Source organism: Kogia breviceps, chromosome 5 (genome assembly GCF_026419965.1).
Source record: "Kogia breviceps isolate mKogBre1 chromosome 5, mKogBre1 haplotype 1, whole genome shotgun sequence".
NCBI classification, from domain to species: domain Eukaryota; kingdom Metazoa; phylum Chordata; class Mammalia; order Artiodactyla; family Physeteridae; genus Kogia; species Kogia breviceps.
Window position 1 is genome coordinate 60,725,558 of NC_081314.1, and position 26,262 is coordinate 60,751,819.

The 26,262-nt window shown below is 37.4% G+C and overlaps 1 protein-coding gene across 6 annotated transcripts in view; it reads right to left on the bottom strand.

Moving 5' to 3' along the window:
• Nucleotides 1-26,262, bottom strand: part of TBL1XR1 (TBL1X/Y related 1) — a 179,917-nt gene that overhangs the window by 151,814 nt on the left and 1,841 nt on the right. The window lies entirely within an intron of this gene.

Genomic DNA, 26,262 nt, shown 5'->3' on the forward strand with positions numbered 1-26,262 from the left:
TATCTTAACATTTGTAAGTGATAAATAATAAAGGAGAAAACACATATGAGCATCTCAGTATATGCGGCAAAAACCTCTGACAAAATTTAACACCCATTCACAATAAATATTCTCGGCAAACTATGAACAGAAGAAAACATCCTCAAAATGATAGAGTATCTATGAAAGCCTGTAGCTAACATCATACCCAACAATGAAAGACAGAATGGTTTGACGTTAAAATTAGGAACAAGGCAAGAATGTCCTGTATCACCAACAGTAACACTGTATGTACTGGAGGCCCTAGTCAGTTGAAATAAAATAAGAAACAAAAGGCATACCAATCACAAAGAATGAATTATCTTTATTCATAGACTGTATGATCAGGTACACAGAAAATCACAAGAAATCAACCCTCCCAAAAGGTGTTTTTTGTTTTGTTTTGTTTTGTTTTGTGGTACACAGGCCTCTCACTGCTGTGGCCCCTCCCGTTGTGGAGCACAGGCTCCAGACGTGCAGGCTCAGTGGCCATGGCTCATGGGCCCAGCCGCTCCGCAGCATGTGGGATCCTCCTGGACCGGGGCACAAACCCGTGTCCCCTGCGTTGGCAGGCGGACTCTCAACCACTGCGCCACCAGGGAAGCCCCCAAATGGTGGTTTTTGATAAAGGATAGTGTTTTTCAACAAATGGTACTGAAAAAACTGGGTATTCACATGGTGGGGGGAAAAAAAGTGAGCTTACCTCATATCATACACAAAAATTAAATCAAAATGATTTACTGTTTGATCACAGACCTACATGTAAAAGTTAAAAACTCTAAAACTTCTAAAAGACATCATAAGATAAATTTTTTAGGACACAAAAAGCACAAATCATAAAACAAAAAATTTATAATTAAACCACCAAAATTTAAAACTTTTGACTCTTAAAGAAAAACATGAAAGGAATGAAAAAGCAAGCCATATACTGGAAAAAGTACTCTATGTAATTCTGACAAAGGACTAATATCCAGAACATATTTAAAAAACTAACAATTATGTTAAGACATACAGCCCAAATAAATGAGCAAAATATTTAAACAGTTTAAAAAAGATATATGAATGTCATCAATGAAATGAAAACTAAAACACAAGGAAATACTACAAAACATCCACTAGAATGGCTAAGATTAAAAGGCTAAAACTTCCAAGGTGGAGAAACTACTGGGAGGAATGTGAACTGGAATGACTACTTTAGAAAACAATTTGGCAGTTCTTTATAAAATTAAATATACACTTACCACTTGACCTAGCAATTCCACTCCTAGATGGAAAGAAGTGAAAACATTATGTCCAAAGACCTGTCCACAAATATTCATTCACAGTAGCTTTACTTTTAATAGTTCAAAACTGGAAACAATATAAATGTTCATCAACAGGTGAATGGATAAAAAATTGTGGTTCATCCATAGAATGGAATGGTACTAAATAAAAAGGAACTAATTATGATAGAGACAACTAGCACTATGAATCTTTGTTTTCTTTCCTGGCCACGCCGCGCAGCATGCGGGATCTTAGTTCCCTGACCAGGGATCGAACCCGTGCCCCCTGCAGTGGAAGCAGATTCTTAACCACTGGACTGCCAGGGAAGTCCCAACATGATGAATCTTAAAACAGGAGAAGGGAAAAAAAAAAAAAAAAAAAAAAAGCAGTCACAAAAGAAAAGTGTATGTACAGAAAAGTGTATGGGGATTTCTATTGCTGCTGTAACAAATTACCCCAAATTTAGTAGCTTAAAACAACACAAAAGTATTACCTTCTGTAGGTTAGAAATCTGACACAGGTCTCACTGGGCTCAAATTAAGATGTAAGAGTAGGGCCACATTCCTCTATGGAGGCTTATAGGGGGAGATTTATTTCTTTGACCTTTCCATCTTCTAGAGGCAGCCCACATTTTGGTTCAAGGGCCCCCTTTCTCAATCTTCAAAGCATACTTTGCTAAATTGTATCTCTGTGATCATTCTTCAGTAATCATCTCTCAGACTAGTTTTTAAGAACTCAAGTAATTAGATTATACTCACCTATATAATCCAGGATAATCTCCACTTCTCAAGGCCCTTAATTACATCTGCAAAACCCCTTTTGCTATGTAAGGTAAAAAATACATAGGTTTTGTGGATTAAAGTATGGACATCTTTTATTATGCCTACCAGGAAACAGAATGGAATTCCATTTATATAAAATTTTAAAAGAAACAAAAGTAATCTGTAGTGTTAGAAAGCAGATCAGGGTGAAGAGTAGGACTGACTGCAGTTGGGAACAGGGAACTTTCTCTGTAATGAACATGAGCCTTGGCCTGAATTGTGGTGGTTATACAGGTATACTTATTTGTCAAATTTCAGTGAACTATATAAATACTTCAAATGGATACCTTTTATTATATCTAAAGTATGCCTCAACAATTTATTGTAAAAGTCATAAATACTATCTTTACTCAGTATTTTGTTCTAGTTGGCTCATAACCTCAATACTCCAACCTATCTTTCTCATATACTTTAAGTTCCCACCATGGCAGTTTTCAGTAAAATGATTTATATGGCTAGGGAGTAAATAAGATTTACCATTGGAGAACTATAAACACTTTTTATAACATTATTTCTAAAGAAAATCCTGTTGCAAATTCCAGTTCAAGTACAGGAATTTAGAACAAGTTATAACTCTGGCAGTGGTACATTCCTAAATTCCATATTGTATATTAAGAAATGAAAATCCTGCATGTTACTGCGGTGTTGCTTCTAGAAGACAGTTCAGAAGCAGTAACTAAGAGGAGCTAAGAACCCAACAGACCTGGGTGTGGCTGTGACTGGGAAATCATCTGTGGCACCACTGGACAACCACTAACAACATTAAGATTATATAAACCCAGAAAATTAACCTTACTTCCCTGCAGTAATACTAAACAAATATTCTTCTACATACATACAGTAAGTCAAGAAACAGGAACGTCCATCCTATAGGCCACACTTAAACTACTGAGGCCACTAAGAGGACACCTCTCCTCACCTGCAAAACTAAAGGTATAAAAATATTTTTTAAATCATTAGCATTCAGAAAGCCTCAATGTATAGAGGGGTGGGATAGGGCAGGTGGGAGGGAGATGCTAGAGAGAGGGAATATGGATGTATATATATATGTAGAGCTAATTCACTTTGTTATAAAGCAGAAACTAACACACCACTGTAAAGCAATTATATTCCAATAAAGATGTTAAGAATAGATAAATTAAATATTCATTAAAAAAACGAACAAGTGTACAAGGGAAAAAGGAAAAAACACTTTGAAGTGAATCCACTTAGGGGAAGGCAAAATTTCATGCAAAAAGTAAAAAGGTGTTATTGGCACTGTATGGTGACAAAGAAACAAAATATTGTGGAAAAAAACATTTATCCAATATTTACTAAAATTTAGATTATAACTGCAAGGATGTAATTGTTTTAGAACAAACATAAATCTTGTGTACTTTTCCATATGTATGTTGTAGTTAAATGAAAAGTTTGCTTAAAAACATTAAATCTAATGTTGACTTTTTGGAAGTATAATGTTTCCAATAAAACTGTCTTGATAGCAAAAAAAAAAAAAAAAAAAAGAAAAAGAAAAGTTGAAAAAAAAATAAGCCTCAATGTAGAGATATCCTGTTAGAATTTTAGACTTCCCATTCTAAAATGTAAAAAGAACAGGAAGAATTCTTTTTAAATTCCTGTAGTGACAAGGGTATTTTTTACTTATGTGGCACCAGATGAATTTTCTCAATGGGAAAAAAGAAGAAATCCATTTCCCATCATGGATTTAAAACGTTGGGCCTGATTCCTGCTGCTGAAGAACTGCATGAACAAGCTTCTTGAAATTACATCAATTCTCTAATGTTAAAAAGATTCCTTTAAAAATGGTACGTAAATTACCACTTACAGCACAATTTAAAGCATCACTTTTGAAAACAAAAACCCTATACTTGAAAATAGAACACATTTGACAGTTATGAGAATTGCATGAGTTATTAAAAAGAAAAACTATGTAAAAGTCAATGTATATAATTTATACAAACATTAACGACAAGTCTAATCAAAATTCCTTGAAAACACGCAAAAAATTCTCATCACATTTTTAGTAGCATGAGTTTATATCCAGTCTCTCTTCTTTCTTAATATAAGCATTTATAATACCCCTTCCAAGCACTAAAGGTGTGTCAGCCCTTAACATTCTAGTGGGAAACACATGGAAGAGAAAAGTCACCCAAATAAATGTATAATTACAATCAGGAGTAAATACTGATTATAAGAGACGTATTTCTATGACACCAAGAAAGCCCCCTCTAAGCAAATAACATTACTGCAGCCACCTGGTACATGGGGCTTGGTAAAGACTGATGATGACCATTCATGTTTTTAAGACAAGCTATGCTAGCCCCAAACCCAGGTGGCTATGCTGCTGAGTTTCAAAGACACTAGTTACACATAATCTTCACAAGGACTCAACATTTTATTTCAGTGAAATTTCGCATGTTTTAATTTTAACATGCTAAATTTACCATGCTTAAATTTTTCAACTGAGTCACTTTGCTGTACAGCAGAAATTAACACAATATTGTAAATCAACTATACTTCAATTTAAATATATTTTTTTCAGAAGCGTAATCAATGGGTCACAGTCACTGATACCATCATGTTCATGTATCTAACCTCAGAATTTATATCTAATTTAACTTAATAACATTAAGTAGTGGTTAAGAGCATGGCTAGAGTCAGATTTCCATGTGATCCAAGAACATTACTTAATCTAAGAAAGAAAAAAGAATTGGGAAAGAACAAAAAGTAGGAGTGCTTTTCTCTAGTTTAGCCAAATAATATAAAGTAAAGAGCTACTGGAAGCTTTGTTTTGCTGATTTGTGGACCAGATAAGTAGAAGTATCTAGTTTGCAGAGAGAAAGAATTACATTATGTCCAGAATAGTTTCCACTGAGTCCTTCTCATTCTCTTCCCAATTCCACATATCCCCACACCAAATTTCATGAGATACTTTCCAATAAATTCTCCTTTTTCATCAAGCTCTCAATTACTGGGTTTTGTAATTTTAAACTCAGTCCTAAATCATAAAACAAACCTAGTCTATAACACTCTAGAAGCTTAAAATAATTATAAATGTATAATTAAGTACTAAACAATCAAAGCCAATTAAACAACAATCATATACATAAATGTGCACAAACACATTGGTTTTTAAAATTCGACAAATGTTTAACACCATAATTTTCCATTTCTGTTACTAAGTTATGCTTTGCTACTTTTCTGATAGTTCTGCCACCTACTATCTCAGATACCCAAGCCAGTTCTTGGCCTTTCTCACTTTTCATGTGGTTATTTTAGCTGGTCTATGTGCCCTTTAAGTTTTCTTTTTTCCAAAACCCTTATTAAAGAAAGATTTCTATAAGCAGTAGGTAAACAGATGATTTCCTGCATCTACCTCACATTTTTATGTACCTTATGAACCACTTAGGTTAATTCCATTTTCAATTAGTAAAATGCAAGTCAGAGACTCTGACCTCAGCACTAAACATGTATAATCCTACATAAAAGGTAATCATTGTAAAATGACCATCAGCACCAGACTTACTCCCCCAAGCAGCACTGGCCAAGGCTGTGAATATTCAGAATGCAGTAAACAGTTCAGCAGCATATATAGTAGGGTGTTTGGTGGGTTTTTTGGCCTTCTCTGAACTAAATTTTATATATTCACGTATATACACAAGAAATTAGTTACTAAACAGTACAACCTGATTTCTTTAACTTAGGGAAATAATAATTCAAACTGATCAATCTAGAAAAAATGTATTTCTCTGATTTCATGCTGTACTCATTAAATGTAAGACATGGAGTCTAAAATAAGGATTTTCTTACAATTAGTGCTGGCCAGCTAGCATCACGTCATATCTGTCCTTGCTTGTAATTATGCAACCAGCATCAGCATTTGCAGAATGGAGGTCAGCAACTTGGTAAACTGAAACAATAGTTGACCACTCTTTTAAACCCTACATATCAGAGTTAAGGTGAAGAGGTGCAGGAGCTGGAGAATAAGAAATGTTTACAACAGTTCCTAAAGCTAAAATAAAAAAATAGGTCTTCCCTCGTGGCGCAGTGGTTGAGAGTCCGCCTGCCGATGCAGGGGATACGGGTTCGTGCCCCGGTCCGGGAAGATCCTACATGATGCGGAGCGGCTGGGCCCGTGAGCCATGGCCAATGAGCCTGCGCGTTTGGAGCCTGTGCTCCGCAACGGTAGAGGCCACAACAGTGAGAGGCCCACGTACTGCAAAAAAAATAATAATAAAAATAACAAAATAAACTAGGTCTACCTAATTGCAAAGTCAGCTTAAGAGCAAAGCACCAATGGTTTTTAGTTCTTTTCTGGATTCTTTGAAGAAGTGCTCCTACCACCCCCCCACCAACACTCTTCGTGGCACTGAAGACAATGGAGAAACATTAGTAAGTCAAAAAGTGACTTCGAAGTCCTACTGTAAAAGTGAAAAATTAGGGGAAATACTCTAACCAATTTATTTCATGTATATTTTCCTCTCATTTAACTGGAAGAGTAGTATATAACACAAAAAGACACTATAAGATACAGATTCTAAGAGGTAAAGAAAAAAATTTTAGTTTAACAGCATTTTTCCTATTTTATGGGGATATGTAAAATAACAAATTATACATATGATGACACATTAAAATCATTAAAATATGGTAACTTCAGAATGAAGAAAGCCTTTCAAAAGTATACCACAAAACTGAGAGGCAATTTTGAAATAATGAAAATTTGGATCAAAATAAAGTCTGCTTTATTTAAAGTCTGCCCCCTGTGATTTCTGCCCGGCAAGCAAAAGTAAAAGACACATTAAAAACTAACAAAAATAACATATTTGCAAACTCAACATAACGGGCTAATCATACTATATACAAAACTCCTGGGCTTCCCTGGTGGTACAGTGGTTAAGAATCTGCCTGCCAATGCAGGGGACACGGGTTCGAGCCCTGGTCAAGGAAGATCCCACATGCTGCAGAGCAGCTAAGCGGGTGCGCCACAACTACCAAGCCTGTGCTCTAGAGCCCACAAGGCACAACTACTGAGCCCGTGCACCTAAAGCCCATGCTCCGCAACAAGAGAAGCCTGCACACTGCAACGAAGGGTAGTCCCTGCTCACCACAACTAGAGAAAGGCTGCACGCAGAAAAGAAGACCCAACGCAGTCAAAAATAAATAAATAAAGTAAGTAAATTTATTTAAAAAAAAAAAAACTCCTAAAAGTCATTCCAAGACCCATCACCCAGTTAAAAACATGTGTCAACAATAAGCACATGAAAAGACACTCAACATCATTTGTCACCATGGAATGTCAGATTATAATCACAATAAGATACCACTGGAATGACTGAAACTAAAAGGACAAGTATTACGTTTTAACAGATACAAGCAACCAGAACTCTCAGACACTGCTACTGGAAATGTAAATGTACAACCGTTTTGAGAAGCTGTTTGACAGTATCTACTAAAGTTAAATAGACATATATCTATAACTAACTATAGCCCACCTATTCCATTTCTAATATACCAAGAAAACGTTAAGTACTTGGATCTGCCAAAATACATATATATGAATATTCACCGCAGTTTTATTCAAATAGCCCAAAGTTGAAAAGATGAAGTATCTGTCCCTCCAAAATAATATTAATAATAATGTTATATTCCCATACATAGCAACGAGAAAAAACAAAAACACTGACACAACATAGTGGTGACTCACAGATTTACTAAATGAATCTACAGTGGACATGGTTCAGTGTAGTGGTTCCCTTTGGTGGGAGAGATAACTGACTACAGGGGGAGTACAAGGGAACCTGCTGGATGGCAGGAAATGTTCTCTATCTTGATCTTAGTAGCTACATTGGTTTATAACATGTTAAAAATTAATGGACACAACTAATTTGATGGTAAGAGAAATTAGAAAGTGACTGCCTGAGGTAGGGAGAAAGGAAAACTGAATGGAAAGGAAGCCTGAAGGAACTTTTCATGGAAATGCTCTAAATCTAGGATGGGTTGGTTATATGGTCATATAAAGCTGTCAGACTCATCAAAACTGTACACTTAAGATCTGTTCATTTTACAGGAAATTATACCTCAACTGAAACAAAGTTTACTGAGTTTAAAATGTGTGTGCTGTACCTTATGCAAGTTATACCACAATAAAAAAAGTGGTGGAAGAGTCCAAAATACAACAGTTCATCAAAAGAAATGACCCAGATATATAAAAAGATGCTCAACCTCACTCAAAATAAAAAACAAATTAGAAGGTCATTAAATACCATCTTTACTATCATATTAGCAAAAAGCAAAACTGTTTTATTTGGTTAACACTATGTTGACAAGAGTGTGGGCAAAGAGACTCACATTGGGAGCACTGGTGTGAACTGGGGCAGCCTCTGGAATAAGTCTGGCAGTAGCTACAGCACTTGCAAACACACATATCCTTTGACCTAGCAGTTCCAGTTCAAGTAATTCATCACACAGATATCCTCACATACATAAGACAGATACAGCAAGGTTATTTACTGAAACATTGTTTGTAATAGCAGCAGACTAAAGCAACCTAAATATCCATCAACTGTGGGAACAAGTTAAATAAATTAAGGTATATTCATACAATAAAACACCTTACCACCATTAAAAAAGAGGAGGGAAGCTCTTCAGGTGTTGATGAGAGATCTAAAATACATTAGTGAAAAAAGTAAAATACAGCAAAGTGACTAGTATCCTATCATTTGTGTTTAAAACAATACTGAAGAGAGTGTAAATTATGCACTTATTGGCTTTTACATATATTTCTCTGGAAGGATACAGAAGAAACTGATAACACTGCTTGGTTCCAGGAAAGTAACTGGTGGTTTGGAGGACTGGGGAAGCACAGGAGAAAGAACACTTTTGAATTTTGAACAATGTGAATTAATTACCTAGTCAAATCACTTTTAAAGCAGTTAAAGCTCACTTCCTATACACACAGATATACTTGTATAAACACATAAAATACATAATGATCACAGATTCCCCCTAAGTAAGTCTGGTTTAAAGTTTTATTTTTAATCCTTAAAAAGTATCAAGAGTCTGAACTGAAGTTATTACAATTTAACAGAAAATAATCAGTACTACTTTGTCCAAGGAAATGTGAATTCTCAGCCCCATCCCAAACCTACTGAATCAGAAACTGCGGGTGGGGCTGAGAGATGTTACAACATGTTTTAGGGCTTCCCTGGTGGCGCAGTGGTTGAGAGTCCGCCTGTCGATGCAGGGGACACGGGTTCGTGCCCTGGTCCGGGAAGATCCCACATGCCGCAGAGCAGCTGGGCCCGTGAGCCATGGCCGCTGAGCCTGCGCATCCGGAGCCTGTGCTCCACAACGGGAGAGGCCACAACAGTGAGAGGCCCGTGTACTACAAAAAACAAAACAAAAAAACAAAAAAAAGATATCATGATGACAAGGGCAATTTCCCCCTCCTTGCATTGTCCCTATTTTGTCCATTAACCGTTTGGATATCAAATTAATCCCCCATCCCCACAAGCCCCTAGTCTTCATACCCCTGTTCCCCACAAAAAGAAGAGCAGTAACAAGCCAGAGAGAAGAAAACCTGGATGCTCCATTCTCTCCTGAATTTCCAATTGCCTTTTTTTTTTCCCAGAACTCAGAAATGTGGACGAGTTTGCAAGACTCTCAGAAATATGTGGTGTCACTCTCACCAATAACACTACCAGCTCAACTTTCTCCCTTCAGTCCAGAGCTAGGCCCCTTTCCCACTGAAACCATCATGTTATCCTTCATGCACTATATCCAGGGATAAAATATAATCCTGCAGTTCTGCTTAAAGTCCTCCACTAGTTTCCTGTCACAGAAGAATGTCCAAAATCCTTATCACAGCAAAGAAGTCATTTCATGATATGATCCCTACTTACCTATCCTGTGCATTCTCATCACTCTCCAGCTTTCAAATCATGTGCTACACATAAACCAAACTGTTTGCCAGAAAAGACCAACATGTTTGGCATCTTTACGTCCTAACATATATCCTCTCCTTTTGTTATACCACCCACTTATCTATTTCCATTGTAAATTATTTTAATATACATAGATTCTCAGTTAGTAGTTAATATGGGCAACACTTGAAACTTATTTTAGTATTTAAAAAATTATGAATGTGAACAGCATTTTCTCATAGTACTTAAGACATATAGTACAACTTCTAAAATGTGTAGTACACAGAGCAAAGTAAAACCTGAACTGCTGAAAAATTATTGGCTTTGACAGTCAGCAATCACACAATTAAGGGCAGTAAAGAAAAATCATTCTCAAAAACGTGTTTGGTGCTGTTTCTTTTAATTTACAGTGAAATCGGATGTAACAAATGCACCTGAACTCAAAGACTACTGGATTAAACAACAAGTTTCTTCTTCAGACATCTAAAAAGTATTTTCTTTATAGCTAACTTTTTCAAAATTGAGAAGATGTCAGAGAAATGCAAGTATTTTCTTTAGGAAAAAATAGTTCAGGTAATGATTAACCTCAAGAGATCAGTATTGTACATTTTCCATTTGATTTGGCTGAACACAGACCTAATTTTTAAATTATATGTGCAATCACAGGGTCAAAGAGCATTAACTCCAGAAGAGACCTCAGAGACCTGGTTCAATGTTTTAAAGATGAAGCGAAGCAACTGAAGTCCAGAAAGATTGCTATCTTTTGGGTCACAAAAGGCTTTTTCCTACATGGCTAATCATTTTCTTATTTTAGTGAACTGCTGAAATATTGCTCAAAATAATTGTTGGGAACATGTAACTTGTTAATGTTGTTACACGCTAAAATTATTTAACTACCTGATTAGGATGAAGGTGGTTATCTTCCTCAGAGATTAAAATATCCCCTAAATATGTATAATTAACCTGTTGACAATTTTCTAACAACTGCCCTCAAATATTGGCTTCTATTAGCTGTTAAATTAGCAGAAGTAATGTTAAAAACAAAGCCAACATAAACAGTATCAAGTTGTTTACTGTGTAACTCATTTTGAGAAAACAAATACATTTGAATACCGATATTAGCCAGAGACAGAGTTCATAAAATTATAATTGCTACCACATGAGGAACACCTCAATTTTTCGTTAAAAAAAAAATGGATCTGTATTTGAAAAGGTTGGGAACCGCAGAGCAAAAAAACCCAAAAAAGTGCCAGTTCTGGTTAAAGGAAAATTTCATCTGACAATCCATGGTGGACTAAAGGCACAACCTCCCCAACTATAAATGGACACACATATTGTGGGGGTGAAACAGGCAGGGGAGGCAGGAAGGGAAGAGGCTGTCTGCCTAGAGCTCCCGTCTACACTCAATTCTCATTCCCCCCACTCCCACCAAGTACTTGGGACAGCCATAGTTTTTATGGCCTACGGCCATGGTGAGCACCTTCCCAAATCAAACTTGCCAATGCTTCAAGAATTTTCCAAATGAAAAAGAGAAAGAGGTAGTCCTTACTCTACAGCAGGAGAAAACAGGATAAAAACTAGCAATGGCAAGTTATATTTTCCTCCTGGTAAAGAAAGCAAATCTACTATGAGAAAATGAAACGAATCAACAAACAAAAAAAGCAAGGTTGTTAGCAAAGATTTCTGGTAGTTTTCAAATGGGTCTGGTTCTAGCTGTCCCCTAAAGTCTGGCTGGCTCAATGTTCTTCCTTATAATTGAGTTATTCAATCCATTTTGGATTCCATATACCAATAAATCTCCCTTTTTGGCTTAAGCCAGTCTGAACTAGGTATCTATCGTACAACTAGAACAGCTCTGAGTCATCTACCAACCTTGGGAAGCTGACCATGATTACTCAAGACAGAAAATCACAGGTAAATGTAACTAAAGGTAAATTACAAAATCTCCTGAACCTGCACAAAACTTAAACGGGGGTATCTAGCCCTCATCATTTTTCTTGAATGAAATATGTATGTTAAAGTGAAGTACTAACCTACTAAAATCTAACATTTATTATTAACACATGCACATACTCAAATTGGTTCATCAATTATCCATCTATATATTTTTTTCCTGATTGAAACACCATCTATAAGTATGTTCCTCCAAGAAAAATGGACAGCACTCACATATGTCCCTGGGCTTCCAAACGTAGATACCAAGGTATCAATAGTAAAGCCTCTTCCAACACTCCCCTAAATGCTGACCTTTTAATGAATTATTTCCAGTATTCTACTAAAGACAAACTAATTTAAGCCTATCAGCTGGTCATGAAAACATTCCTGAGAAAACAATTCACTCAAATATTTACTGAACACCTACCAGGTCCTGTTTTAGGTCCCAAGTGACAAGACAGAGCCCATCCCTGTTCTCAGGGAGTTTAAATTACAGAGGTGACTTTAAAAAAAATAAATCAACAATTAAGGCTATCAGAGAGAGAGATAAGTGCTATGTGACAGAAAGAAAATGGCTAGAGACTGGGCAGCTACTTCACTGTGACCCCTCTATGTGACCTCTCTGAGGTGGTGGCATTGGAACTGAAATCTGAATGACATAAAAGAAATAGCCATATGACAATCTCACGGCAAAGCCTGAGGCAAAGAGCAAAGCAATTAAGGCGCTGAGACAGGAACAAGCTTGTTCTGTGGGTGTGGAGCTTGTCTGGCTGGGCACAGTGAACAAGGGGAAGGGTGGCGTGAAATAGGATACGATTTGTGAGGTGGCCAAAGGGCAGAGTGGTGGTGGGACCCTCACAGGCTAAGGAAAAACATTTGTATTTTATACTGTGATGGAAAACCCACAGACAAAAGGGAAGGAAACTAACACTTATTACATATGCCTACAAAATAGTATGTACAAATGTTTCTGCCATGTATTCTATAATACCATATATGCATTCCGGTAAATTATACCATGTGAATTTATCACAATATTTATCAAAAGATCATTAGTATGCTATTATGCACAATCTCAAAAAAACTAAAAAGCCACTTCTCCTGTTACTACCAGTTCTCACCTGTAGGAAGTCACTTCTACATTTATTTGTCAGACCAAATGAACCAACCAACCAATGTTATCTACTAGCAAAACATGCACTGAAGAAAATGCAAGAAAGGCAAATGAGACTAGATAAAATAAGGCAGCCAGCTATTCACAAGAGTATATGATCCTACCTTTTTTGTTCCCAAAAAAGGAACAAACCAAGTAGAGGAACTTGAAATTAGAAAACATACCCAATACAACAAGCAAAGAGTGTACAGATATGAAAGATTAGTTATCTACTTAAACAAAAGTACTCTCAGGCAGACAAGTAAGCAAAAGGTAAAAAAACGCAAAAGCTTATTCTAAGATAAATTTTCTGTTCATTCTATTTAATAGTACCTTGCCAGTTTCAACAACGTTCAGAGGAAAGTGAAAATGTTAATCTTTTAAATGTACTATCCTTAGTAATTTTTTAAATCTGTTGATGAATTTTAAACTTTTATGTATTGACTACAAATATTTCTTGAAACACCACTGTAGTTCAAAGTTTAAAACTGAAAATCTTATCTTCCCTGGTTTCCAGAAAACAACTCAACTATCTCCCTCTGACAAAAGGATCATCTTTTATACCTCAATAAAGCTGGGGGTGGGGGAGGAAGGGGGGGGGGTCACTTTGGAAGGCTCCAAATGATAACAGAATCACAGCTACAAAGACCACTTATCTCCAACCTCCACTCCAAACACCCAATATCTCAGATTATCCTGCATATTTTCAACAGTAGCTAGAAGTAGAGGATGTTGCCTCAGCTCTGACCCTCCTCTATCTTCCACCTCTGTCTCATCATGACTTAATATCATTAAATGAAAATGTAACGCCACTGCCAGCCTACACTCAATAGCAGAAACTCAGAAAGTATAGGATATCCCCATGCTAAAATGTGGGTAGCTACAGGTCAGGAGAAGAGGAGGTCAGAATTAAGACCCAATCTGGACCTTAACTGCTGTACAAGTGTACAGCAATGGCTAGTTTAAAGAGACAAAGGGCATGGAGTGTGCATCTCCTCTAAGCCCTAAAGGGAAGGCCACGGTCAAAGGGGAGAGCACCAGTAGATGCACAGACTGAACACACATGCTAAGATCAAGAACCAGGAGCCAACCAAGAAAGGCATTATCAGTATCAGGTAATTAAAAAAAAAAAAGACTAAGGGGGAATAAACTAAAAGAAGTGCATGAGTATCAGGAACACACGGACAAGTCCACACAACACCCCAAAATCAAGTTTAACTGCTAACGTCAGGACAAGGTCTTTGTTTCTTTTAACCCAGGTTTTGAACATATTCATTGTCTCTACAGACACCAAAAACAGGATGCTAGGTTATCAAGCAGACCCTCACAAGTCTTACAGTAAGAAGATGAATCCACGGGTCAATGAATTTGTGAAAATGGAGGGATCCCTTTTCTACTTTTGTATATATGAATCACCCTCAAAGAAGTAAGGGTCTATACTAGGAAACCTGTACCTCATTCAGAGAGCCTCAAGGATTCAACTCAATATGAATGCAAAGTCTACAGCGTGCCAGGAATTGGACCAGATGCTGAGGATAAAGATGGGTGAAATGCAACTGTCCTCAAGGAAGGCCCTGCCTATTGAGACAGAGTCAACAAATAACTATCAAGTAGAGGTCTGTGCTAGAAACAGATGACCAGTGGACATAGGCCAGGATGTTAATTTAAAGATGTCATAGAAAGATGCTTAATATTCAAACAAATCGTGTAACTTCAGGCAGCCAATATGTTAAGGTATATATGTTACTTTTTAAATAGTACAAAACAATTATGCAAATTTCTTTCCTAATGAGATATAAGAAACTTAGTATGATGGCAATTCCTTTGTTAATAATTACCGCTCTTATAAGAGACATCCAAGGTTCTTAATCCAGAGCTGTTTGCAGATTACCCCTCCAAAAAAGTCATTTATATTCAAATTTATTAGCAAGCAAAATTCCTTATCCTTTGTATGTATACTTTACAAAATTTGGGGCATAAGAAGTTCAGAATCCTAACAGAGCCTCAGAAAACTACCTAAAAATATTAGCACCAATAAATGTAACTTACCTATGCCCTATCATTCACAATAATACTTTGTTTTTAATTTTGAGTACTAATTCTAAATCCATAAAGACCACACTCCTCTGAACCAGTCTTTTCTAAATCCAGTGAATAATGAAATCATTATTACCTGTAAAATAACAGAATCAGTTTACAAGTTTATAGAAGCATGTTTATAAATGAAAGAGTATAGAAAACAAGCAAAATTTCCTGAAAACTTACTTCAGTATTTTTACACATATACATACCCTATGTTATGTCATACGTATTTCTTAGTGAAAGTCCAATTCAAAATTTTCAGAATGTGTATTTGAAATGATCATCCAAGCAGTGTCCACTGAGAGCCAGGACAGTGCTGGATCTCCCAGAAACTGTGGAAAAGGAAGAGCGATTCCATTCCAGTCTTCAAATGCAGTTGTAGCCCTCTGAATTGGGAATGTTAACCATCCCATTCTCTGCAGTTGCCACAGAAAGCCATGATAGTTTACAGAAGCAGAGTCACTTTTCTGTCTCTCTCCTCAGCTGTTGCTGCTGCAGCTAACAAAAGCACCAAGTAACTAGCATTTATTGAGTACTTCCTATGTGCTGGCCCTATGACAACTGCCTTACGTGCATTCACATTTCAATCCTCACAACCACTCTACAGAGAAAAATTCCTATTTGTCAGAGTGGAAACCAACTGGAGTGGTTACACAATTTCCCAAAGCCATACAACTGATAAGCTGGGGTGACATGATTCAAATTAGGTATGCCTGGCTCCAGAGGCTGAGCTCTTTGCCACCGTTAACACCCTACAGGAAGACTTTACTGCCAAAGGTCAGACACAGACCCTACTTAGCCCTTTAATCACTGAAGAGAGAAGCACTGCCCTCTGGAAAGGCTAGCGTCAGGTCTGTGCAGCAGAATAAGATGCACAGAAACAGGCACTCTCTCTCCCGGAGGTTGTTCTAGCTTAAGTTGAAAACTTAAGTTACAAGTGACACAATTACAAGTGACACCAATTGCAACCCAAAATGGAATCAAAATCTAATATATCTGTCTCCTTGAAGTCAATAACACATATATCCAAATTCACAAGTCATGTTAGGATGCATGCAATATCAGAATCTACAGCTCCACAAATCCCATTATATCAAAGACTACCGTAATTATTGAAATTACTAAACTATGAGAACCCCCATTTTCACCCAATTTCCAAACCCTTGGCAAAACAACACTTTTGAAATCAGGCAACACCTATTTACTTCTCAACAACCAACATTGCTTTTTAAAGTTTGCACTGAGTTAATTTCTAATTATCAACCTTGGATAGAACTCGAAAATCATCAGTTCACTATCACTAAATAATTCCACTGGTCTGATGACCCACTCATGACACAGAAACAACACGTTTTAATCATATTCAGTGTCTCTAATTCTGCCAACACATCTGAGAAATAAAAATAAGTGTTTGCAAAAATATACAGTGTCAGGGCTTCCCTGGTGGCGCAGTGGTTGAGAATCCGCCTGCCGATGCAGGAGACACGGGTTCGTGCCCTGGTCCGGGAAGATCCCACATGCCGCGGAGCAACTAAGCCCGTGAGCCATGGCCGCTAGGCCTGCGTGTCTGGAGCCTGTGCTCCGCAACGGGAGAGGCCACAACAGTGAGAGGCCCGCATACCGGAAAAAAAAAAAAAAAAAAAAAAAAAAAAAAAAATACAGTGTCAGCTCTTTAAGAACTGGCTGGAAAGCATGGGAGAAATTTACAGTTTTCTCTCTTCTTCTGACGGTCCAAAGCGAAAGAACTAGAAAGATTAAGAATTCTTAATGATTGCTCTTTCACAATAATTACTTTTTTTGAAATGGTAATACTAACATAGTAAGATTCCAAAAGTTCAAAAGATTATACGTGAAAATAAACTTTTCCCACATCTGGCCACAGGATCTCCCCACCTCAACCCCACCCCCCAAACCACTGCTACTGGTCTCCTGTGTATCTTCCTGGAGTCACCTTGAGCATATAAATACATGTACACAAATATACACACACACTCCATCCCGTGTGTCCTCCTCTCCATTCCTCCCCCTCTTTTTGCTCTAAAATGGCAGAAGACTATATAAGATCTTCTGCCTCCATTTTTTTTCATTTAAATGTATTTTTGAGAAGATCCTATATAAATACCAACAAGAAAATCATAAACATCAAATCTAAACAAAACCTGTAAAGAAACAATTCACACAAAACATCTTTTACCAGATGTTAAAACTGGTGACCTCTGCTGGCAGGACACATGGAAGTCCAAGAGCTAAGAAGTATCCCCTTGTGGGTCTGTGAGTTTTTGCACAAGAATAGGAAACTATTTCCCTGATACAGAAACAGACTTCACTCCTAACCCCAGTCTAGGATCTCACAAATGTATATTTGCTTACTAAGGAAAACACAGGAAGGTGATTTAGGGAAAATCCGTCACTTTAGTGGGTGAAAAAATTTTAAGTACATAGACTATTACATTTTAAAATAAGATGCTCAAAAAAAAATCACTATAACTACAAACGGCATCTAAAAATTCACACACGTATGATAAATTTTATCCCATAAAAGAACAATTATATGGAAAAAAAAAATTAAGGAAATTCATTCATTATCTATTCCCATAACCTTACTTCAGAAACCCAAAGCAGATGACCCAATTGCCTTACAGTCAGTTAATGACATCTGTTAACCATGAAATAGAAATAGAACAAAATTAGTATGCAGTCTACCCAATTAGCCCTTTTAAATTAAGAAGAAAGCATAAAACACTTCTTCCTAACCCATAAGCTGTGTTCTATTAACAGTTGAAGGTAACCACCAAAATATGCTATAACTAAGCTTTTCTGACGAGGTGTTTGCTTATGCTAATGTCAAGTAGTTCCTGACTATTATTCTATAAGGTGTAGATTTTCAGGCCTTAAATACGCTACGAAAATTTAGAACTCTCTCAAAAAAAAAAAAAAAAAATCACAAAATTAAATGACAAAAATCTCAGAATTTTAATACAGGAACTGACTGTATAAGCACTGGTAGAATGAAGGGCAAACTTTAGGTAGCATTTCATCCGATCCTCTTACACATTTCTAGAAGCTAAATGACTTACCCATGTAGCTATGGCTTTGCAAAACATGGCAAAAATTCATTTGCTTAATACTGAATTCACGTTAAAATGCCAGCCACCATTCAACTAGGTAAGCAGTAAGAAGAAAAACACAAAATCCACTTAACAATCAAGTCGTTGCCCACTCACCTATGGTCAACTAATCTATGACAAAGAAGGCAAGGATATACAATGGAGAAAAGACCACCTCTTCAATAAGTGGTGCTGGGAGAACTGGACAGCTACATGTAAAAGAATGAAATTAGAACGCTCCCTAACACCATACACAAAAATAAACTCAAAATGGATTACAGACCTAAATGTAAGACCAGACACTTTAAAACTCTTAGAGGAAAACATAGGAAGACCACACTTGGACGTAAAGCACAGCAAGATCTTTTTTGATCCACCTCCTAGAGTAATGGAAATAAAAACAAAAATAAACACATGGGACCTAATGTAACTTAAAAGTAAACATAGGAAGAACACACTTGGACGTAAAGCACAGCAAGATCTTTTTTGATCCACCTCCTAGAGTAATGGAAATAAAAACAAAAATAAACACATGGGACCTAATGTAACTTAAAAGTTTTTGCACAACAAAGGAAACTACAAACAAGACAAAAAGACAACCCTCAGAATGGGAGAAAATATTTGCAAACAAATCAACAGACAAAGGATTAATCTCCAAAACATATAAACAGCTCATACAGCTCAATATTAAAAAACCAAACAACCCAATCCAAAAATAGGCAGAAGACCTAAATAGACATTTCTCCAAAGACATACAGATGGCCAAGAGGCACATGAAAAGCTGCTCAACATCACTAATTATTAGAGAAATACAAATCAAAACTACAATGAGGTATCAGCTCACATCAGTTAGAATGGGCATTATCAGAAAATCTACAAACAACAAATGCTGGAGAGGATGTGAATAAAAGGGAACCCTCTTGCACTGTTGTGGGAATGTAAATTGATACAGCCATCATGGAAAACAGTATGGAAGTTCCTTAAAATCTAAAAATAGAATTACCATATGACCCAGCAATCCCACTACTGAGCATATACCCAGAGAAAACCACAATTCAAAAAGACACATGTACCCCAATGTTCACTGCAGCACTATTGGCTGGCTATTGTAAAATAGCCAGGACATGGAAGCAACCCAAATACCCATCGACAGACGAAAGGATAAAGAAGATGTGGTACATATGTACAATGGATTATTACTCAGCCATAAAAAGGAACAAAACTGGGTCATCTGTAGAGACATGGATGGATCTAGAGACTGTCACAGAGTGAAGTAAGTCAGGAAGAGAAAAACAAATATCGTATATTAACACATGTGGAACCTAGAAAAATGGTACAGATGAACTGGTTTGCAGGGCAGAAATTGAGACACCGATGCAGAGAACAAATGTATGGACACCAAGGGGGGAAAGTGGCGGGGGGTGTGTGTGATTAATTGGGAGATTGGGATTGACATGTACACACTGATGTGTATAAAATGGGTAACTAATAAGAACCTGCTGTATAAAAAAAAAAAAAATTCAAAAAAAAAACCAATCAAGTCGCTGATCACCTAATTATGATGCCTATCATTCAGTGTGCTAAAAAAGACACAATGTGGGAGGGAAGGAGGGAGGGAGGGAAGAGAGGAAAGCACTGGTACCATCTTTGATCTCAGACAAAATAAAGATACCAAGATGTAGGTTGATATCTAGTTCTTAGAAAGTAAAACTTCTTCACTCTGTTTAAGTAGTTAAAAATTTAAAACATCTCCTTTGTTTAAAAAAAATGTTTGAGAGTCCAGAGTACAATTTCACATAGAGAAGAATATAAAAAAGACACTGAATGACCATCTCTGACCCTAGGCCTCCATGTTTCCTTCTGTATTTCAAATTCTACCTCCTGAAAGAAACTTTCAATATATAAAAGGAAAACAGGGAGCAAACTTTCCGATTTAAACATTCAATACTTATTCTTCCTCATTCATTCCTCAAACTGTTCATTTCACATAAATATCTTACTTAATCTGGACACTCTTTATGCTTACTGAAATTTAATTTTTGATCTTTCAGCATGACCCTTATAGTTTGATTGTATTATTTCTGAGTTATGAATCTAAGCTCTCAAAAAGCAGGGTAACATCCAACTCATTTTGTTTGACAATGAAACCCTCATACTTTAAAACTCTAAATATTAAAAATTTCAAAAGGACATAATACCAAAATAGCTGCCTTTAGAATAAATTACCCAGGTTGTTTGGCACATCTTTACCACAGAAAACTATTAAAGAGGGACTTCCCTGGTGGTCCAGTGGTTAAGACTCCCCACTTCCACTGCAGGTGGCACAGGTTCAATCCCTGCTCAGGGAACTAAGATCCCCCATGCCACGTGCCCCCTCGCAAAAAAACAAACTATTGAAGAGAGATGGTTACGATGACATTCTTCTGGTAGACTAAACCCACTGACACTATATGATACATGTTAATACATTCATAGTAATGGCTCAAATGGGACTCCAATGTGGTCAGAATGCTGTCACACATACTGAGAGCTAAAAACATTATCTTATTTAGACATACTACTAAGAATATAACAAGCAAAAAAGGCCTGAGGATTAAAAAAATAAAATCCAAAATCTTAAAAGTTTCATAACAACTAACACAAATATAACCAGATAAAGCCAACTTAGTGAGACATGATTCCCAATTAGACTAGATTTTTCACCAGGACTGTGGCTACTATTCCAGGATTAAGAGGATAAAACTATCCATTTCCATTTCACTCTAAATGTTGACTAGATATTTTTTTCCCCTTCCTTGTCAACACTGTCAACATGAAAATTCAAATTAATGGTTAAATGTGACTACAGTACAACTAAACTTTGAAGGTCCAACTCAAAAAGAAGCTTCTGCAACATCAACAAGAGTGAAACAGGACTGTTACTGTTCTTATTTTAACATGGGCCCTTGTAGAAGCAATCCATTTTATTACAAAGACAGTATAATACAAAAGTCAAGAGTCTTGCTACTACTATAAGGAAAGTGGCCCTTTCCTCCAAGAAATGTAACATTTGGTTGAGGCGATGTGACACATACTCAAAAAACAATAAATAATTATGGAGTTTGTGACACTCATTAAATGCGATGAAATCTCAAAGAAATATCCTGAGTCAGGACAGCCAGAAAAAACTTCATGAAAGTGGAACTGAAACTAGGCTATTAAAAGGATAAAGGGAAAAAACAGCATGCACAAAGGCAGAGGAGTAATGAATATGACAAAACTGCAGTATTTGATAGGAAGGCAAGAATCCCAGTTGGAGAAGAGTGGGAAATTCGGCTGAATAGGTTAGAATGAATGGAGCCTTAAAAGCCAGACTTGAAGCATATGAACTACATCCAGTTGGCAAAGGGAAGCCATTATGGGTTCTTCAGCAGGCGAACTGATGTCATGAAACCAATATTTAAATAAATTACACTGTTGGTGATTAGAGAAGATAGAATGGAGAAGAAGATATCGAGCAACCTACTTGAAAAGTAATGCAATAACCCAGAAACCTAAAACCATTCATTCATTCTCTCCTTCACTCACTGAGAAAACAGACTGCTAGTTAAGAACACTGGCCTAGGGACTTCCCTGGAGGTCCAGTGGTTAACAATCCGCCTTCCAATGCAGGGGATGTGGGTTCGATCCCTGGTCGGGGAACTAAGTTGCCCCTCGGCATCCCCGGCAACTAAGCCCTGACACGTGCTCTAGAGCCTGCATGAGCCACAACAGAAGAGCCCGCATGCCACAACTAAGACCCAATGCAGTCAAAAAAATAAAAACTTAAATAAATAAGAACACTGGCCTAGAAGTCAGACACACTGGACCTAAACCCCTCTCTGCACCCCTTACTACCTGAGCCTTGGTCTCCATGCTGTTAGTAATCAGGATACCAGTCGCTTAGATTGTCACAAGTACCTGTCAAAGCACCTTCCTAATCCTGACACATAGAACTCTAGTAGTCATTAACATTACTGCTGAATTAAGAATAAAAAATGGGAAGGAAAAATAAGACAAGATTCAAAGATATTTCAGAGGAACACAACCTCCAAGCAGAACAGTCTTGACAGCAGCTGAAAATGTAGAACAAGAACACAGATGAAAGGTTGAGGCTGGAGAAAACAATAACCTACTTAAAAAGTAATCAATTTTAAAAAGCAGATCCTAGCTACTACCAGACCCAGCCTCAAACAATAAAATCACTTTTTATTTAAAAAGAGTTAGAAAATGTTTCAAATGCTGCAAGCAGATTTAAAAAGTCCAAGCCCAAGTGACAGAAGAGGGGCAACAAAGACACACAAAAGACCCACCACTACCTACACCAACCATGGAACTTGGTATTGTTTCCACTTAGCGTTAAAATCCAACCTAGGGCTTTCCTGGTGGCACAGTGGTTAAGAACCTGCCTGCCAATGCTGGGGACACGGGTTCGAGCCTTGGTCCAGGAAGATCCCACATGCCGCAGAGCAACTAAGCCTGTGAACCACAACTACTGAGCCAGCGTGCCACAACTACTTAAGTCCGCGTGCCTAGAGCCCATGCTCCGCAACAAGACAAGCCACTACGATGAGAAGCACACGTACCGCAACGAATAGTTACCCCCACTCTCCACAACTAGAGAAAGCCTACGCGCAGCAAGAGACCCAATGCACCAAAAAATAAATTAATTAAATTTTTAAAACAAAATGAAATAAAACCCAACCTAATTCTTCAAGTTAAGCCTTAAATCACAACTTCAGGAGTAAATAAATTATGCCAAGGTTATTTCGACAATTTTGCCCAAAACTTCAGGAAATAAAACTGCCAAATACTTTCTGTAACATTATACCCCTACTTAAAAAACAAGCAAATAAAATGTAATACAAAGAAACAAACTTCAAATCCAAACCCATTATCATCCTCAACAACTTACATTTTCATGATGCTTGTTTGTCAGCTACTGTTCTCAGCAACTTACACATACGATTTTTTTCATTATAGTTTGATTTACAACGTTGGGCTAATTATTTCTGCTGTACAGCAAGTGACTCAGTTATACACATATATACATTCTTTTTATATATATATATCTTTTCCCATTATGGTTTACACCCAGGGGATTGGCTATAGTTCCCTGTGCTATACATTAGGACCTTGCTGTTTACCCATTCTAAATGTAATAGTTTGCATCTACCAACCCCAAACTCCCAGTCCATCCCTCTCCCTCTCCCGTACCACCTTGGCAACCACAAGTCTGTTCTCTATGCCTGTGAGTCTCTTTCTGTTTTGTAGATAGGTTCACTTGTACTGTATTTCAGATTCCACATATAAGTGATATATGGTACTTGTCGTTTTCTTTCTGATTTATTACTTCACTTAGTATGATAATCCCTAGCTGCATCACACATACAACTCTCTTAATCTTCTCAACTCTTTGAAGTTGACCGTCCCTTTACACAGAGGAGAAAACTGAGACATAGCGGAGTTACTCCCCCCCCAAGGTGACATAATTAGTAAGGGATGGTGCCTGAGGATTTTGTGTGTGTGTGTGTGTGTGTGTGTGTGTGTGTGTGTGTGTGTGTGGTACGCAGGCCTCTCACTGTTGTGGCCTCTCCCGTTGCGGAGCACAGGCTCCAAACGCGCAGGCTCAGCAGCCATGGCTCATGGGTCCAGCCGCTCCGCGGCATGTGGGATCTTCCCGGACCGGGGCACGAACCGTGGTTCCCTGCATTGGCAGGCGAACTCTCAACCACTGTGCCACCAGGGAGACCCGGTGCCTGAGTTTGAAGCTGGGCAGTTCACCTTCAGAACCCCTGATAGAATCAGTATGCTGCACAAAAAGACTTTTATGATTTTTCTTACACAAGTTTTCAGAAATGTGAGATACTCTTATTTGCTTTTCCTTCTTAATTAAATGTAAGTATGGAACCACTTTTCCTTATTTCTGCTGGAAGTATGTGGAGAGGCTACGTCACCGCTGTGAATCTAAAGGTAGGAAATACAGCAGTTCACAAGAAGATGGCATCTTATTAAACAGTTCTAGAGAGTTAAGCCAATGGTACTTGAGCCCTATGCATTTCATTTATCCATGCAATCACTTGACCCAGTTAGTAGAAATCCCAAGTACAGAATTATAAACTTGATTGGAAACACTAGTTTTTGCAAGGATATCTAAAGACTGACAAAACAGCTGAAACTTTGGCACAGCTACAGTCATCTAGAAAGAACATGGACTAGGGCTCAGACAGACCGAGGTTTAAATCCTAGTGCATCATTTGATCCTTTTGTGGCCCTGAACAAGTGAATTAACTTATCTTGACCTTGTTGTTTTATCATCCACAAAAAGAGCCCAATACTACCCACCTCAGGATTAGCCTGGGATATAAATGACATAGAAAGCACCTCATACCTTTCCTATAGTATAGCCCAAGCGGAGTCCCTTTCCTTGGACTCTTGCAAACAGGGCAGTTAACTGTACTCTTACGGAGTCCAATCCCAGAGGAGGTGAACAGCAAACCTCTCCAGCATAAGCTCTCTCACACAGTTTTGTTTTTTTTTTAATTCAAGTACCTATTGGTGATAGAGCAGGAGATACCACCATGGGGTCTCCAAACCAGACTACACTCTTACCAATTCTTTACTACACAGCCCTGGGGTCCTAGCCCTTCTGTACTATGGGGATGTATAATGTCTCAATGTTAGCTGCTTTCTCTTTTTGCATGTCAGTGACTTATACTATAAACATCATTTGAAATGAGTCAAATTCCATGTACTAGAAAAATATAAAGTCCAGACAGTGCCAATATTTCTGCCACTCTCTCTCCCCGACCTACTACTATTCACATTCTTCTCAATATAACACAGAAAATGAACAAACCCAACAAATTATTTCTTCATCAAAATGTGTCAAGTCAGAAATTCTTTGTAGTAGTAACTGCTGTAGTATATTGGAGAACTCCTTTATTAGCTACTCATTTGACAAGGTCGTACTTATATTTCATTGTTATATATGAACAGATGTATTCGTTCAACAGGCTGTCATTTAAAAGGTCCATCAGTCACATCTCTTTTTATCAGTAACCCCTATGTTTATAGTAAGCTTCTGCCCTTTCTGCATATTAGCTTGAAACTCTCCCAGTACAAAGGAAGCAGTAACTTCTCGTTCTCTTGATAGGCATGTATCACGGTAATCATGATAAATCTTATGGTGTGAACACAGGTAACAAAGATTCCTGAACACGCGTAAAAACGTATTAAAATATTTGCCTCTTTGAAGCAACCAGTGAAAAAATACAACCTTCAAAAAGGGCCATTCCATTTACCACAGGTATCTCCCATATTAATAACCAAAGCTGGTACACGTTGAAATAAAAACATCTTATAAACTGATGGTGAGCTCTGCAACAATTTTTATGCCATTAACAAGTACCTTAATTAAGTTCCTTAACAGTAAGAAAAACTTTTTCCACGTACATATTGTTTTCATCCCCCATTGAGTTTAGTATTTTGCCCTCTAGGTCTGACTAACAACTCAAATGACAAAAAATAGTAGTTACTTATGGACTTAATGGTTGTGATTATATATATCACATGGTGCATAACAGCAGGACTGGGAGAAAAAAATTCATATTCCAAAGAAGCAGGAAAACCTCGATTTAAGAGCAAAAAGTATAAACACGAAACACTCGCCTAACCACTTTCAGGCATAGTTTCTTTCTGCTGTTCCTCCTCCACAGGTAAACGCTAACTATTTCTAGAACGCGCTCAAGGATAATTTCCGAGGCTTGCTTGCCATGAATTCCCATGATACAACTCAGCACACACACCGTTTTCATGGAGACAAAGGTGCCCTATTTCCCTAGACTACAAACTTATTAAAATGGTGAGAACATACAGTTCCAGGAAGTCAAGATTACTAAAATACACCAATGCAGCATGGGTCTTATTTAACAAAAAATGAAAAT